Source organism: Tenrec ecaudatus, chromosome X, assembly GCF_050624435.1.
Source record: "Tenrec ecaudatus isolate mTenEca1 chromosome X, mTenEca1.hap1, whole genome shotgun sequence".
In the NCBI taxonomy this organism is placed as follows: Eukaryota; Metazoa; Chordata; class Mammalia; order Afrosoricida; family Tenrecidae; genus Tenrec; species Tenrec ecaudatus.
This window is the reverse complement of record NC_134548.1, coordinates 98,887,952-98,906,844: the sequence shown is the minus strand read 5'-3', so window position 1 is coordinate 98,906,844 and position 18,893 is coordinate 98,887,952. Positions and strand designations below refer to the sequence as shown.

The following is an 18,893-nucleotide window of genomic DNA, read 5'->3' as shown; positions in this document are numbered from 1 at the left end:
TTTAGCTCCAATGAAAAACATTTTAGCTCCTCTGGTTCTTTAAGGTTTTCTCACCCCCCCACTACCATGACCCCAGCCCTGCCTTTCAGTTCAGGCTTGACCAGAGAGTGTTTACACTGATACAGATAAGAGCTTACCACATGCAGAATTCAGGTCAGATAAACCCCTCAGGAACAGAAATGGGAGTAATGATACCAGAAGAGTGAAGGGAAGGTGGAGTGAGGAGGGGAGGAAGGGGTAATAGATCATAATGATCAATGCATACCCCCCAGGGGCATGAACAATAGAAACATGGGTGAAGGAAGACAGTAGTCAGTCAGTATAAGATATAAAAACAATAATAACATAATTTATCAAGGGGTCATGGGGTTGGGAGGGGAGCAGGGATGGAAAAGGAGGAGCTGATACCAAGGGCTGAAATAGAAAGTAAATGTTTAGAAAATATGATAGCAACATATGTACAAATATGCTTGATAAAATTGATGTATGGACTGTTATAAGAGTTGTAAGGGCTCATAATAAAATGAGTTTTTTAAATGTGTGACTTCACTGAGGACCAGTCACAGAGTTTAAGGAGGCCTTCCAGCTGTTTGACTGAATGGGTGATGTCAAGATCTCATACAGTCAGGGTAGGGATGTAGTGAGGTCCCTGGGCCAGAACCCTATCAATGTCAAGGTGCTGAGCGTCCTGGGGAGCCCCAAGAGTGATGAGATGAACGTGAAGGTGCTGTATTGTGAGCACCTCCTGCCCATGCTTCAGACTTCAACCAGGAGCAAAGAGCAGGACACCTGGCAGGCCTATGTCGAAGGCCTTGGGGTGTTTGACAAGGAAGGCGACAGCACAGTCATGGGGGCTGCAATCAAGCATGTCCTTGTCACATTGGGCCGGAAGATGACAGAGATGCTGATGGGAAGTAGAGATGCTGCTGACAGGATCCAAGGACAACAATAGTTAGATCAACTATGAAGAACTCGCCCAGATGGTGCTGAATGGCTGAGGGCCGCCCTTCCTGTGTACCGAGAGCCCTGCGTTTTCCTGTGTGGGACTAACTTTATGTAGTCCCAAAGGCCACTGTCACAGCCCTTCTCCCATCTCGTCTCTCTTGGATAATGCTTGCCAGCAGCAGGCACCAAATAAACTTGCTCTCTGAACCCACTTCCACCAAAAAATATTTATGAGAATGGAAAAAGTGTTAGAAGCAATACTAAATATTTTTTATTTGATCAGTTATTTGCAGACCTGTGAACAAAATCCGAACCCTATGCTCCAAAGAAATGTGGCAGCTTCAGGTGTGTGTAGTCAGTAAGGAACAAAGAGAATCTGAGAAAACTTGGTGGGTTTTGCTGGTTTTTCAGAAGTCCATTGAAATGTCTTTCAAAATCCTTTCTTCTATTAAAGTTGGTTTGGTTTAGGAGACAAATGTAGAAGGTCAAAAGAGGTCAATCCCTGCCAAATAGTTCTCAGGTTAAAAATTGCCTGCTTGCCTGGAATGCAGGGATTAGAGAGTAGGGACTGCTGAGTATACATAAATCTACAGAAACAAGCTAATTACTGTATCTAAAGGTGAAGATATTTATCATCTTAAACGTTTAGCTTGTGAAATCAAGGAGCAGCCAAGCTGTTTTAGGCTAGGCCTAAATAACTCCTTTGTTTTTAGCTTCCAAAGCCACAGGTGCCTGCTATTCTTTTACATGTTGATTTATGTAAATACCACAGTTTCTAACTGAAGATGGCCCCAGCTGTAGCTTTGGTTCATTGCCATTTACTATGCTCATCTGCTGGAGAAAGCTCTAAATGTATTTCCAAAAGTTTTTGTATAACTACCAGAACAAAACGTATTTTTTAAGAACTAAATATACTTCAGAAAACACAGTTTTAATATAGTTATAGGGTATCAGATTTTTTTCTCTCACACAAATTCTGTCTCTGCTATTTTCTCAGAAGAATATAACTTTTGCTCCTGGAATCTTCCTCCTCATACTCATTGATTGGACTGGATCTGGTCCGTGTTTGGGCTGGGCCTGGTCTGTACAGCACCTTCCCCCAGCTCTCCCGGAAGATAGCCTGCTGGACTGTGCTGGGCTCCTTTCCCCCCCCCCTCCACCCCTACCCCAGACCACCTCTCAAGGCCAGAGCTGGAGCATACAGTCCCTGCCCCCAGCATTCCAAGGAGCTTATCTCTCCTGGTCTGGCCTGTGCAGCCCCTTCCCCCAGCATCCAAGGAAGCCGGTCTGTGAAAAAACAGAATGATTTACTCACAGACCACATGCTGACCCAGACCCTGCAGCTGCAGCACCAGGAAGCCTCTCCTTCTCCTTATAGGCTCAAGCACTAGCAGCTCTCTTCACCTCATTTGCATATTTCTCTCACCCTATCCTACAAATATCCCACCACCCTGCTGACAGGCACAACTTTACTGTGCTAACTCATTGGGTCACGGAACCATCCAGGAGCTCAAGATGCTCCTGTCCCTTTCTCTGCTCCCCCTTCCCTCCCGGGAGCTCTTCCTCTGCTCTAATAAAGCCCCTCTTAACTTCACGTTCTCTGTCTCCATTCTGTCTCGGTTCTGTGCTCCAGCTTTTACCTCTCACTCATTACTGCTGCCAGTTTGTTTTATTACTATAACTTGTTATTAAAGTTTAAAGTGTCCTTTACCATTGTATTTAAGTCAAAGCTCATTAAATAGTGGAGGTACCGCAAAAGATACGTTTTCTTATCCTATGCTACATGTGTTTTGGTGAAAAATATATACACATACATGGGGGAGTCCATTCAACATTAGGGTTTTATCCTCAGGCTTTTTGTTTATTCTGCTGAGAGCCCACTCAGATTCATAAGGTGAATCTTTAATCCATCATTCTGAAAGAGAGCTGCTTACCTGGTTTCATTCCCGTCTCTAAGTCGGGGAGGCCCCATTGGGTTCAGACTTCCTTCATAACAATCCCTCAAAGGATCTTTTAGTTTGAAAATTTATGAAGACTATGAAAGGTTTTGTTGGGAATGCCTATAAACAGTGGCTCTCAAAAATGACCCTGCCTTTGAATCAACCTAGGGAGCTTATTCAAAGATTTCCAAACATCTCATGGTTCTCATTTCACATAGCTAGGAATTGTCCTTACTTCAGTTCTTTCACGATTAGGTCTTAAACCTTGCTCACGCAGACCAAGCATTAATTCCTTGGTAACCAGTTTCATTGAAAGATTTGATTAATTTCAATACATTGTAGACTAAGACTATCCAATACAAAGGTAGCATATATTTTTTAAAATTTTCTAGTGCCTAAATTTAAAACATTAAGTGGAAAAAGTGAAATATTTAAAAACAATTTAATCCAATATGACCAAATAGTATCATTTTAATATATAATCAATACAAAGGTTATGAAGGAAATATTTCATTTGTTAGTGTGTCTATGAAAGCCATTGTATATATTTCACTTAGGGCTCATCTCAATTTGAACTAGTCACATTTCCTGTGTTCAGTAGTAACATATACATTCATTGCTGTTGAGATAATTCTGACTAATAGCAACCCTACAAGATAAAGTAGAACAGCCCTCATAGGTTTCCAATGCTGTAACCTTTACAGAAGGAAAGTGTCATATTTTTCTCCTACAAAGTGGCTGTTGGGTTTGAACCACCAAATTTTTGTTTATAGCCAAATACTCAATCCACTGAGCCACCAGCCACGTATAGCTACTTATAAAACCTATGTCATCAGTGCTACTTACATATAGGTACAGGATGCCACCTCTAGAAGAGTAGGGCTATGTCACATTGCTAATTTGGTAATCTGATGATTTTCTGTCTTTATATGTATATTCTTTATGGTAAGCACATCATTCCTAACAAACTGTATCATGAAATTGTTTTAATGGAATCTTAACTAAAACGTAATCTCTTACATTGCGTGAGAAGGTTCACTTGATCCGTTTCTAGCATTCCCCAGGAGGAGGTAGTTCTCACATTTCCTGTTTGTTTTGAATATTTTAATGATCTCAAATACCATATGGTATAAATTGCTATCATGTTTTCAAAATACCAATGAAGGATATCATTGCTGATGTCAGATAGATCTTGGCTGAAAGCAGAGAATACTAGAAAGATGTTTACTTGTGTTTTATTGACTATCCAAATGCATTCAACTGTGCAAATGGTAAAAAAAACTATGAATAGCATTGAGAATTATGAGAAGTCCAGAACACTTCATGTGTTCATGCAGACCTTCAGCTTGACCAAGAGATAGTAATTCAAACAGAACAATGGAATACTGAGTGGTTTAAAATCGGTAAGGTAGCATCCTTTCACCATACTTATTCAAACTGAACACTGAGGGGAGAATACAGCAAGTTGGACTCTATGGAGAAGAATGAGGCATAAGGATTAGAGGAAAACTTATTAATAACCTTACAATATGAAAATGACACAACCTTACTTGCTGATAATAAGGAGGACTTGAAGCACTTACTGATGAAGGTCAAGGACTGTAGCCTTCAATATGGATTGCAATTCAATGTAAAGAAAACAATCCTCACAAATGGAGCAATGGACAACAACATGCTTAGAGAAAAGATTGAAGTTGTCAAGGCTTTTATCTTGCTTGAAAACACAATCAACACTCATGGAAACAGCAGTCAAGAAATCAAATGACGTATTACATTAGATATAGCTGCACAAGAACCTTTTAAAGTGTTAAAGAACAATGATATCACTTTGAGGATTAAGTTCGCCTTACCCAAGCCATGGCATTTTCAGTCACCTTATATGCATGTAAAAGTGGGACATTGAATAAGGAGGACTGGAGAAGAATTGATGCATTTGAATTATGGTTCTGGTGAATAATACTGAAGATACTGTGGACTGCCAGAAGAACAAACAAATCTGTCTTAGAAGTAAGGCCAAAATGCTCCTCAGAAACAAGGATGGGGAGACTTCATCTCATGTACTTTGAACATGTTATCAGGAGAGAGAATTCTCTGGAGAAGGACATTGTATTAGGCCAGGTTGTCGAGAGAAACAAATCCAATGACACTCATCTATCTATAAGAAAGAGCTAATGGGATCGACTTGACTTCTAACAAGGCTCATGCAGCAATTAACACCCCAAGCTCTATCTGAGCCCAAGGTCAAAGTAACCTGATAGCAAATAAACAACAAGATTAATTATATTTCAACAGTGTTGATTCAAAGCAAAATAGTTGGGGTATTGCTCACAACTAACAGGGTCAAGGAGATGAAAATGCAGAAGAAAGGGAAGACAAAGAAAAAAAAACCCAAAACACTAAAAGCAAACACATCATATTCCTAGCTTCAGAAAGAAGTCAGAGAAACCCCATTAACAGAGAAACATTTACAGTCCAGTATAAAAATAAATCAAGGAAAAAAGTACTTTAAGTTTGGTTGTTTCTGACTGGAAATAATGGAAAATTAGCTTAAATTGTCTTAAAAATGAAGGATCTTTATTGGAAAACATAACTAGGAGAGTCTAGGAGCAGGATTTGAGGTATTGGCTATTTGTAATTTTTTCAATACTGCCCCGCTCCCTGCTGTATTATAGTTTTCGATGCCAATTTTCCTCACTGTAGCAATATGGCTAGAGCAGTTACAGAATTTCTATCTCCACAATATATCATTGTAATAATTCATGTATTTTATTCTAAAACACATTTGAATTAATCATGGTGGCTAAAGGAGAATAACATACATTTATTGTTTTTGGTCAGGTTAGATACCTTCCATAAATTACTCCATAAATTACTTAATTATGGCAGAGAGGTAAGATTGTGCTGATAAGGATTGGGCATCTTGTGGGCCTGTCCCTCTAACTAGGGGCAATGCTGCCCAAATTGCATGTCTGCCCTACTATAAGTAAGGGTTTATAGGAGATGGATGCCATGGGGGGAAAATATATACTTTAATGGGGCATAATAGGTAAGTTCCTGAATGACTTGTTCCATAATCCAGCCAGAGATGTTTCAGGTCATTAGGTTCTTGTTATTGATAGTGTCGCTGTTTCTAGTTAACATCAAGTTGCTTCTGATCATCCATACTGACCCTGTTCATAGCAGAATAAAATACTGCGGGGTCCTGAAACATTCTCACAACAGTTCCTGTACCTGAGCAAATCATTGCAGCCACATTGTCAATCCATCTCCTTGTGGGCCTTCCTTTTTGCCAGGATTGGTCTCTCCTGATAACATGTCCAAAGTATGTAAAATGAAGTCTCGCCATCCTTGGCTCTTTGGAGAACTTTGGCTCTACTTCTAAGACAGATGGGTTTGTCCTTTTAACCCTCCATGATATTTTCAGTATTTTGCCCCAGGACCATAACTCAAATGTACAGATTCTTCTTTGGTCTGCTTTATTCAACGTCCAACTTTCACATACATATGAGGAAATTGAAATTTCATGTTTGGTTCGGGCACAATTTAGCCCTCAAAGTAAAATCCTTGCTTTCCAATACTCTAAAGAGGTCTTGTACAGAGGATTAGCCTAATGTAACTTGTCTTTTGATCTCTTAACTGCTGCTTTTATGAGCATTTACTGTGGATGCAAACAAGACAAAATCCTTAGTAACTTCAATATTTTCTCCATTTATCATGTCATCTGTGTCTGGTTGTGAGGATTTTGGTCTTCTTTCCATTGAAATTTAACCCATATTGAAGGCTGCAATCTTTGGTCTTCATCAGCAAGTGCTTCAAGTCTTCCTCACTTTCAGCAAGCAAGGTGTGTCACCTGCATACTGCAATTTGTTAATAAGCCTTCGTCCGGGCCTAGTGTTTCATTCTTCGTATAATTCAGCTTCTCTGATTAGTTACTCCGCATCCAAACTGAGTAAGTTTAGAGAGAGGATACTAGTCTCCCTCGCACCTTTCTGGATTTTAAACCGTGCAGAATTCCCTTTTTCCATTAGCACAACTGCCTCTTGCCTCATCCACAAGTTTCGCAGAGCACACCAAGGTGTTTTGGAATTCCCATATTGTTATAATCCACACAGTGGAAAATCTTGGCATCGTCAACAAAACATAAATAAACATCTCTCCGCTATTCTCTGCTTTGAGCCCAGATCCATGTGACATCAGCAACGATATTCCTTGTTGCACATTCTCTTCTGAATCCAGCCTGAACCTCTAGCACTGCTCGGTCAATATACTTCTGCAATCATTGTTGGATGATCTTCAGGAAAATTTTCCTATAGGTTGAGCATTCTGTTGGGTCACCTTTCTTTGGAATGGATACAAATATGGATCTCTTCCAGTCAGTTGGCCCAGCAGCTGTCTTCCAAATTTCCTGGCACAGATGAGCGAGTGCTTGCAGTGCTTCATCAGTTTGTGGAAACATTTCAATTCGTATTCCAACAATTCCTGGAGCCTTGTTTTTGCCTAATTCTTTCAGTGAAACTTGAGTTTCCTCCTTCAGTACCATTAGTTGTTACTCATATTCTACCTCCTGAAATGGTGGAATATCAAATGCCTTTTTTGGGGTACAGTGATTGTATATATTTTTAATCTTCTTTCGGTGCTTTCTGCATTATTCATTATTTTCCTATAGAATCTTTCTATATTGAAACTCGAGGCTTGGATTTTTTTTCTTGAGTTCCTTCAGTTTAAGATATGCTGAGCATGTTCTCCCTTTTGGTTTTCTAATTCGAGTTCTTTGCACATTTCATGATAATATTTGGCTTTCCCTTCTTGAGCTGTCTTTTGAAATTTTCTGCGTCGATCTTGGCTTCATCATTTCCTCCATTTGCTTCAGTTGGTCAAGTTCCAGATAAGAGCAAGTTCCAGAGTTTCTTTTAACAACCACTTTGAACTTTTCTTTCTTATGTTTCATTAAAAAAAACAGATTTATTGAGACATAATCCACATATCATACAATTAACTGGATGAAACATATCAAGGAGAGTTGTACAATCATCACAAGCAATTTTAGAACTTTTTCTTCTTTCTTTTACTCCTTGTTACTAGCTCCTTAACTTCCTCTATTTTACCCTGTCTTGCTATAGATTCACTGCTTCTGGATTTTGTATGTTGAAAATCATACAAAAACAAGTAAAAGAGCTAACGATAATTAAAATAAGACAGAGGAAAAACTTCAAAGAATATAAATCATAAATATGAAAAATTAGAACAACTTCAAAATAATTCATAATGAGATCAAGTGATCTGGTATTAAATTTCAGCCTATGTTCTGAGGGAATTCACCAGAGGCTTAATCCACCTGTATTTCCTGTTCACCTTTTAAAACTGATAGAACATTTCAGTGTGTCGAAAAGGAGATCAAGGAAGACATTACATATTAAACAAACTATATCTACTTTACCTAATAACGAAATGTCCTAAGGATCTAGTGATATAGTGGTTAAGCGTTGGGCTGTGAGACACATGGTCAACAATTCATAACCACCAACAGCTCTGTGGGAGAAAAACTGGGATTTCTACTCCCTTAAACAGCTATAGTTTCAGAAACTCACATGGGGCCACTCTGGGTCGGTATTGACTGGATAGCATTGAGCTTGATTTTGGTCCTGCAAGTATAATCATCTCAATAATACTCTCTGTCTGATAACAAGGCTATTCCCATCCCACGACTATGGTCAGAGGGGATTCACTGGAGGCTTAATCCATGTGTGGATCCTGCACATGGATTTTGGGCTTCCACTGTCATCCAGAGCCTTCTGCTAACCAGGTGTTCACGATTATGCTATGATATCATTCCCTCATTGGATTTGGATGATATTATTTACAATCTTTGGAACACAAAGGCTGGTGTGCTTCTTCCATTTAAGTTAGTTGATGCCTCACTTAGATGGCTGTTTGTTTCAAAACGAACTTTTAAGGCCATGGGCACTATTTTTTTCTGATAGTTTGCTATAGCACCCATAAATTCAGTGATCTTTTCATAAGGGCAAGTACCAAGCAGGTCCATATCATAAGATCTAATTGTTCTTAGGTTGAGACTAGAATTCAGTTCATGGTTTATATATGTCTCTGGTTCATCGGAGAGATATTATTGCCATTTTATGTTAGATAAAATTATCAATCATCCCCCTGGGGCAAAAACTAAGTCAATTGACAGTGTTAATTTTCTTCCAAATCCATGAGAGGCAAAATACGGCCTTGAGTCTATCCCACCTGAAATTTGAGAACATCTCAAGAACAGATTTTTCTGCATTTAACACCAGTGACAGAACACCTGAGATGTGTGGGAGGATACTGAGAACATCATTCATGAAGAAAGCAGAGGGGCGAATGCATGTTTCAGAGCTGGCAAGTGTATTTCAATTGGTAGGAAAATGGGGAGGATCAACCTCTCATTGGGAAAAAAGTGCTTAACAGCTTCTGGCCTGGTTTTAGCTGTTATTTTTAGCGTCTCCATTCCATATATGTAGTCGAGTTGATTTCTGTGTATTCCATTTGGAGAAGTCCATGTGTGCAGTCTCCTTTTGTGTTGTTGAAAAAAGGTATTTGCTATGAACAAGTCATTGGTTTTGCAAAATTCTAGTATGTTATCTCCAGCTATGTTTTTATCACCAACTCCACATTTTCCAACTACTATTCTTTCCCCTTTGTTTCTAACTTTTGCATTCAAAGTGCATCTTAATTATACGTTTGATCAATTTTCAACTAAAGACATTGGTAGAATTCTTCAGGTTCTTGTTCATTAGCTTTGGTGGATGGTGCATAAATTCAGATAATAGTTGGATATTGATTGAATTTCCTTGAGGGCAGATAGGTATAATCCTATCAAAGACAGCATTGTACCTTAGGATTGATTTGCAATATCCTTTTTGACAATGAATGACTATTCCTCTTGATTGTATTATTTCCAGTATATTAAATCATATGATTTTCTAATTCAAGGCCAATACCAGTCTCTTTCATCTCAGTAATGCCTAAGATATCAATCTTGATGAATTCTATTTCATTTTTGTACAACTTCCAATTTTCCTGGGTTCACACTTTGCACATTTCAAGTTCTTATCATTAGTAGTTTTTTTTTTTTGCAGCTGTTTCTCCTTACTCTATGACATGCCACATCAGCAAATGAAGATCATCCCACAGGTTTTACTAGATTCATATCACCATGGTCAACTCCATTCTATTAAATCAGTTTCTCCTCAGTCACATTTTGAGTTTCCTCTGACCAGAGGAGCCCATCCTCTGCCCCTCTCTATGAAAATGTGAAAGGAGTTGTACGAGTCCCCAATAAAATGATTTTTAAAAAAGAAATGAAAATATTCTGCTTGCATTGATTAGGCCTTTTGTATCTGACAATGTTTTGAAGCTACAAATAAGGTTTTCTGCAGCTCCTATCTTCAAATTGGGAGCCAAATCTTTCTCTGTTGTGTTAGGTCAGATTGACTAGAGACATACATCAGTGACATTCATATATGTGTAAGAAATAGCTTTATATCAAGAATTAATTTAGTATCAAGAAAACATCCCAGTTCAGTCTAACTCATGTCCATAAGTTTGATACTAGTCCATAAGTCCCTCCCGAGTCTCACACAGTCAGTCACAAGCAATGATACAGAACATAGGAAGATCACAGGTTGAGGCATGCAGAATTGTGTGGATCCAATGGTGGTGGATGCATCACAGGGCTCTGGCAGCAATTGGGGTCAGCCAGCAGGAAGCTGAAGGTAGAGAGAGAGAAGGGGAGGTTCCCAGGGCCCTCCTTGTGAGAAGGCCATGCCCACAAGGAAGCACCATCAGACCATAGTCTGATTGACAGGTTGAATACCACCACTACACTTTTATAGATCTTCAAATTGACATGAAATTATGTACTTACCACATTCACTGTCTGGAAGCTCCACTGAAACCCGTTCAATTTGGGTGACTCTACTGGCATTTGAAACACCAGCAAAAGAACGTCAAGCATCATAGCAACAGACAAGCTACCACAAACTGACAGAAAATTGGTGACAGTTTATTTTAATCTTAACTAAGTAAAGAAAAAAATCATGCTAAGGATGTGCCTTAGCTCCTGAAAATAGTCAAGGAAAGATTATATTGAGGCAAAATTATTATCCAATCATTGAAAGGTATCAAAAATAAATCAGTATGTATTCCTTAAATATTATAATTTGTAATGGATTTAAATAGAATACATAATTTAATAAACATTTCAATATATGAATATGATTTTTTAGTCACACCAAAGAAAAATATCTGCTCCATTTTATTTGTTTCCCAAATAATTTTTCATTTTATAGACATATATAATGAAGTGGAGGATTGATAATTATCCGATCATTTTGAGCTCTTGACAAAATCAGAGTATGTGATTTTAGAACTTTATTAAGACAAAATATATTTATTTTAATGGTTTTATTTAAAACAGTATTTGGATCCTGTATCAGAGTCAATCAAGAGTATTTTGTCAAATGTCTTTGTTTTTCAGTGTTTGTGTACATTTGTATGAGTGTCAGAGAGCTCCAACCAATAATATATAATACAAATGTATGTGATTTAAGTTATTAGCTATATTAAAATAAAAATTAATTGAGTTTATTTTATATAAGCAACATCAATGTAATTTTTTATATTCAAAATTTTTATCCTATAAAATTTAAAATTATAACATGTATATTTCACTTTAAGCACATGTCAATTAGGACCAGCCCCATTTCATGGGGGTAGTTGCTATCATGTTTTATAGCACAAGTTTCTAATTAGCCATGATTGTTCTCTGTACAGCCAATGCCTGCCCAATGTACCTTGTAAAGTGTAATATTTGCTTTAATATTAAGCTTTGGTTCTAGTTATTTGGAAGATATACTTAGCTTTGCCTTTGATAAATGTAATTTATTAATTATATTGATTGAGGCCTTTTAAAAATCTTAATTTTACTATGCTGTTCCTTGACTCTGTTTTATTTATTCAGAATTTACTGGGACAAATGTCAGTGGCTGCCTTAATTCCTCTTTATTAAATATTCTCCCACTTTCTGCAGCTATTTTTTTTACATGTCATTTTCATCTGGGTTCTTCAATTTTTTTGTATTAGCTAAAAATCAATTTTTCTAAAGTATTCATGATACTTCTCTCCCTTGGAGCATACCCATGCAATTAACAAGCACTTAAAATCAAATGATATATCATAAGTCACACAAACACAGCTTCATCTATGTGAACTTTATTCAGATTATTTTAAGAAGCAGTTTTAAGTATTATTCTGTGATAAAGCAAAGTAGAACAATGTAAGTGAACTGTATTATCTTACAAGGTGAAAAATATTTAAAGCATTATCAACTTGGATAAAATTAGCTCATGATTTACATAATTGGATATATGTCAAAGAGTTTATGTCAGAGGACATATTTCAAAGATTATTTTTCCAATATTGTAATAATATCAAAATTAACTTAATGAAACATGTCATGAGGTTTGTTTAGAAGAAAGCATATAGAACATTTTGTCATTTAATAAATTTCCAGTATATATTTTCCACTCTATCTCATTCTGATACTATTATTTCAATGTGATAGACTTGGCAGTAAAGAACACTGGTTGAAAATGTAAGGTCTGTAGCCATTAAAACAGACAATCAAAATCACTGCTATTTAGTCATTTCTGTCTTATAGTGACTACAGAATAGGATAGAACTGCCCCCATGCGTTTCTGAGATGGTAACTCTTTTGTTTTAATAATTAAATCACCTTATTGGGGTTTGTACAACTCTTTTTCACAATCCACACATGTATCCATTGTGTCAAGCACTTTTGTACATTTGTTTCCCTCCTCATTCTCAAAACATTTGCTTTCTACTTGAACCCTTGGTATCAGCTCCTCATTTCCCCCTCCCTCCCCACTCCTGCTCTCCCCCATGTACCCTTGATAATTTATAAATTATTATTATTTTGTCATATCTTACATGGTCTGACAATTCCCTTCACCCACTTCTCTGCTGTCTGTTCCCCAAAGAGGATGTTATATGTAGATCCTTGTAATCTGTTCACCCTTTCTCTCTCACCTTCACTCCAACCTCCCAGTATTGCCACTCTCACCACTGGTCCTGAGGGGTTCATCTGTCCTGGATTCCCTGTGTTTCCAGTTCCCACCTGTACCAGTGTACATCCTCTGGTCCAGCTGGATTTGTTAGGTAGAATTGGGATCATGATAGTGGGGAGGAAAATTGTATGTTTCATCATTAATACACTGCATCCTGACTGGCTTGCCTCCTCCTTGCAGCCCTTCTTCAAGGGGATGTCCAATTGCCCACATATGGGCCCTGGGTCCCCACTCCGTACTCCCTACTCCCATTCATTCACAATGCTATGATTTTTTTGGTCTTTGATTCCTGATACCTGATCCCTTCGATGACTCACGATCCCACTGGCTGGTGTTCTTCTTCCATGTGGGCTTTATTGTTTCTCAGCTAGATGGCTGCCTGTTTATCAACAAACCTTTAAGACCGCATACGCTATATCTTTTGATAGCTGTGCACCATCAGCTTTCTTCACCACGTTTGCTTATGTGCCCGATTTGTCTTCAGCAATCATATGGGGACAGGCTGATGTGCTTCTTCCATGTGGGCTTTTTGTTTCTCAGCTACATGGCTGACTGTTTATCTTCAAGCCTTTAAGACCCCAGATGCTATATCTGTTGATACCTGGGCACCATCAACTTTCTTCACGACATTTGCTTGTACACCCGTTGTCTTCAGTGATAATGCCAAAAGGTGAGCATCTCAGACTGCCGAATTGTTAAAACAAAGTGCTCTTGTGTTGAGGGAGTACTTGAGTAGGGGCCCACTATCCATCTGTTTCCTTAATACTAAACCTATAAACATATGTAGATATATCTATTTCCCCCTCATTGTATATACATTTATCTACATCTATATATGCCTATATTTAGATCTCTATAAATGCCCTTTGCCTCCTAGTTCTTCTCTCTTTCTTTATACTTTCCTCTTATCCCACTATCATGTTCAGGCTTTATTTGAATTTCAGGAATTCCTCTTGGTTGCATTGTCCTTGATCCAGCCCTGCCAGACCTCCTACACCTTCCTTGCCACTGATAATGGATCACTTGTTGTTCCCTTGTCCCTGGGTTTGTTAACACACACTTCCTTTCCCACTGCCTCCCCATCTCCCATGTTCCCCTGGAACTGTCATCCCATTGTTCTCTCTTCTGGCTTGTTTATCCTGCTTATTCCTTCCAGGTAGACATGCAGTGACAACAATATGCATCATCACAAGACTGAGTACAATGAAGCAACAATAGAAACTAAAACAATAGCTGCAACAACAACAAACCCTATAAATAGTTCAGGATCTATTTGTTGTCCTTTAAGAGTGCTTTCCAGTGGAGTCTGATAGGGTACCATGCCCTGGCCCCACATCTATCCCTGGGGAACTTCATTGCTCTGCTCCCTCTGCTGCTCTGCTGCACGCCCCCTGTGGCTGGCTTTGCAGTGGTAAGCTCAGGGTGGGCACAGTTCTGGCCACGTGTCTCTAGTGTTGTCCCCATTGGTGCTTTGGTTCTATGAGGAACGCTGTTTCCTGTGGTGCGGCCAGCCCTGTGGTCGTTTCTGTGCATTGCTGCTCTGAGCAGAAACATTATCCTCAGGGCTTGGGGAGCCAGGATGTGCTTCACTCTTTTTCCCCCCTTCCACCCTCGTTGGCTCCTATGTACTCTCATCAGTAAATCCCTCTCCTTGAACTGTAACTTCAGTGCTGTCCTCTTAAATGAATTCTTTGGGGGTGGGGGTTTGCTGTCCACTTAGTTGGTAATGGAGGCGGCCCCGCAGCCCTCTCTATTGGTTCCCTGCTTCATGTCAGAGTGTTGCGTTCTTGTCTTGGAGCTCTGAGTTGAATTCTCGTCCTTCTTTCCCTGTGGAGACACAAACAACACCCTCCCCCTGTGTGGGTTAGTGCCCTGTTCCCCTGGCTACCCAGGTTTTCTTCCCTTTTTAGTGGGCTACCATATGTATCCCTGAGTTTAGTCTGGCCCCTGCCATATTACCTGGACCTCACCCCATGGACATATGTATACAGACCTTGAGGTAAAACCCAAAACTTTTAGGGCCATTAATGAGGGAATTGGGATAAACCTGAGAACCTTGGCACAAGGAATACACTGGCTTTCAGAAATTGGGAAGGACACAAACTCAGAGGAGGCACAAATTGACCAGTGGTACACTAAAGATTCAACACTTGTGTACATCGAAAGGATTCACCGAGAGTAATAAGAGAGACCACAGAATGGGAATACATCTTTAGCAATAACGCATCAGACAAAGGCCTTATCGCTAAAATCTAAAATAGTCTGCTAACTTACAACAAGAAAAAAAATCAATTCTCCACTCAGGAGGTGGGCAAAGGACCTGAGCAGGAGTTTCTCAAGGGCAGAAATCCAAGTGGCCAATAAACATATGAGAAAATGTTCCAGATCTCTAGCCTTAAGAGAAATGCAAATTAAAACAACTATGTGATACCACCTCACACCCTCAAATGCAGCCCAATTCAAGAAATCACAGAGTGACAAGGGTTGGAGGGGATGCAGAGAGAGAGGAACTTTTGGCCCCTGCTGGTGGACCTGTAGGCATGTACAGCCACTATGGAAATCGATTTGGCGATGTCTAAAAGAGCTGCACATTGAGCTACCGTATGATCCAGCAATCCCCCTACTGGGCATATACCCAGAAGAGACAAGAAACAAAAAACTCATGGCCAGACATCTGAGCCCCAGTGTTTATCACGGCACAGTTCACAATTGTAAGGAGTTGAAAACAGTCCAAATTTCCACAGACGAATGGATTAAAAAACTCTGGTACATACATACAATGGAGTACTGTGCATCCCTAAAAAGCAGTGATGAACTGCACATCGCCGCATGGGAAGAGCTGGAGGAATTTATGCTAAGTGAAGTAAGCCAAGCACAAAGGGACAAGTGCTACATGAGTCCGCTGAGGTAAGCTCAAAAAAACTCAAGAGGCATAGATACTGTAACTCGTAATGGGAGTAGAAAGCCTCATCTTTCTCCAGGGAGCAGTTAGTGGTATTACACTTCTGAGAAAGCCTCATCTTTCTCCACCGAGCCGTTGGTGCTTTGACACCTCTCACCTTGCAGCCCAATGCATAACCACTATGCCAACAGGGCTCCTCAGGAGACGTGTGGTTATGATTCTTTAGCTCGGCCACTCACTAACTCTGCCACCTTCAGCACGTCTTTACTTCTCTCATTAGATTTTTCTTATATTTTAGAATTGATATTTTAATTTACTTCACCCGTTGCTGAGAAGATTAAATAAAATAACGTATACAATGCACTTACCAGTGTATCTGGAAAATGATTAAACCAAGACAAAATAAACTCAATGTCGAGTAAATTCTATATCAATAAATATTCTCTTTATTATTGGTTTCATTATTAATAATGATCAGGGCACTTCCAGAAGATTCTATTTACCAAAATGGAACTCCATGTACTTGTCTTTATTATGTTAACGTTATTAGGTTAACTTAAAAATAATATTTTTACTTGAAAGAGGATTTAAAGATATCAATAAAACAAAATCCATACAACAACTACCTTGTATTAGTACAAAATACATTTTAAACATAAATTACCCAAATATTTTACCTAGGAAATTAGGAAAACAACAACAAAAGTCGAAAGAACTCATTCAAAATTTAAAAATTAATAGAAGCATTCCTAAGGAATTGCCAAGTAAAACTAAAACCAAGAATGGTTTCTGTGAAAGTAAATTCATGGAAATACTTAATAAAAAACACATGCTTTTACAATATAGGAAATAAGTTTATATGAATAATTTTAAAATTGAAAGACTAATGCAAGTTCTATATTGAAAATTGGAAAATTAAAAGATTCAAGAATAGGATATATATATCATCTCCTGAGTTGTCTGAAACATGGAATGAAGCAAATCACAGAAAATTCAATGGGACCAATGATTTTTACAATCAACTTTAGTGAATTGAATTATTTAATTTTCCTTTTGGAGGCATAGTCTTTGTGAAGCCCATTGAATTATTTTTGTCCTTATTTTTCTGGCTTCAGAGAACATAGAGGGCAATCCAGGTAGGATTCTGTTGAATGAAATTGTTAATGGCGATCATTCTGATTGTAGAAACTGGAAATCCAACAAGAGGATCAATCAGTCTTGCCATCCTGCTGGGTTTAAAATGGGCAATATCAGAAGTAGGAGGGGAGACCTTACCACCAGCAAAAATCAAGGCAGGAGTTGATTCTGTCTGATCCTAGTGACCCTACAGGACAGGTTAGAACTTCCTCTGTGGGTTTCTGAGACTGTAACTTGTTAAAGTAGTAGAGAAATGGTTGTTGGAAAATATGACCTTGGCAATAGAAAAGGCATGAGATATAGCCTGAGAAAAAATGTGCAAGACCAGACTGTGGGGGTTATGGCCATAGGATGACCCAAGAGGATCCACAATTCACGGCAGTAAGAAATTCAACTCAAAAGCTAAGTAGACCCAATTTTCTTAAATTAGGAGAACAGCAACACCTACTGTCAGACTCTCCTCTACCACTAACAAGCAGTATGACTTGCATCTGTGAGTTCTGCTCCAAACTGGAACAACTGGTTTTTCCTGGAACCTGAGGCAACCCAGCCAGGCCAAACCTCTTACCTCTGTGATGTCTGGGCTCCATGGTGGATAACAGATTGCATGGGCAGCATGATGTAGGCATAATCAATACCCAAGCTTCCCTTTTTGGGTCATTTTTCCCTTCCTCCTTTCCAGCTTTGTTCTCCAATACACTCCCCCTGTCCCTTGCCACATGCTCTACCACACTGACAGAGCAAATGTATACACGCAATAGCACTACCAAACAAGGAAGAATCCCCACACACCAGGTCTAAGTTTTCACTTCATTTTATATTCTTCAGATGTCTCTAGTGAACCATAGAAAGGCCCCTCGCCCTCCAGACCCTCTGGTGGACCCACACGCAGCCAGACACCTGGTGCTGCTCCAAGAGATCTGTGGACAGCTGTGTCTGAGACCTATTGTTTTTTATTTAAGTTCTTGGTTATTGGAAACACAGGAACTGGAAAGTTTATTGAGAACCACCCCCGAGGAATCTACAATGCACTTACTAATTGGTAAAGTGATTCCAGAATGTTAGCCTGTCAAAACATTGTAATCATCCTTTGTGAAAACAAGAAGGATCTTGAGGCAGATCATGACGTTCCTTTCTTAGAAGCCTCCAGATTCGCTTAAGAAAATGAGCTTATGTTTCTGGTAACAAGTGCAATAATGGGGGAGAATGTAGAGAAAGCCTTTGTGCAATAGGCAAGAAAAATGCTTAATAAAATTGAGTCAGGTGAAGTGGATCCAGCAGGACTGGTCTCACGTGTCCACTATGAAGATGCTATGAGACAGCGCAGGTCTCCATATCCATCGCAGCCCCAGAGTGCTCAAGAATGTGGTTGGTAAAAATTCAGCCCCGTGGCAAACAAGGTGTACATACAATGGTATATGGGGCACAATTATTGAAGTTTGAAGCATCTAAAGTTTGCTTTTATACACCATCATTTTATACTGTATACAAAAGTAGATTTTTGAGGGGGGACATAATTTGGGGTATTCTGGAGGCTAATAGACATGGCACAGAAAACTATATAATAAATCTAACTCAATGGACAGCACTATTAAATATATGCATGTACGTAAAACTTTCTATTCCACATCTTCTCTTTAGTTTGAAAAATGGCTGCGAACTATATATACTCAAGTCCAGTGTGTCTCCACATCATGGTATATGATGTATAGTATAATAGAATGTTGTACTAAATGCAATTTAATGTTATTTTAATCATATGAATTAACATTTGTTAATTGCGAGGTGTGCTTTTATCATCATGGCAATTATACAAGGGGCTACACCCCAAATCTG

The 18,893-nt window shown here is 38.9% G+C and overlaps 2 pseudogenes; both read left to right on the top strand.

The window, feature by feature from the left end:
• Positions 1-598: 598 nt before the first annotated feature.
• On the top strand, positions 599-952 carry LOC142434629 (myosin light polypeptide 6 pseudogene; annotated as a pseudogene).
• Positions 953-17,673: 16,721 nt separating this feature from the next.
• LOC142433558 (ras-related protein Rab-4A pseudogene) lies at positions 17,674-18,433 on the top strand (annotated as a pseudogene).
• Positions 18,434-18,893: the final 460 nt, after the last annotated feature.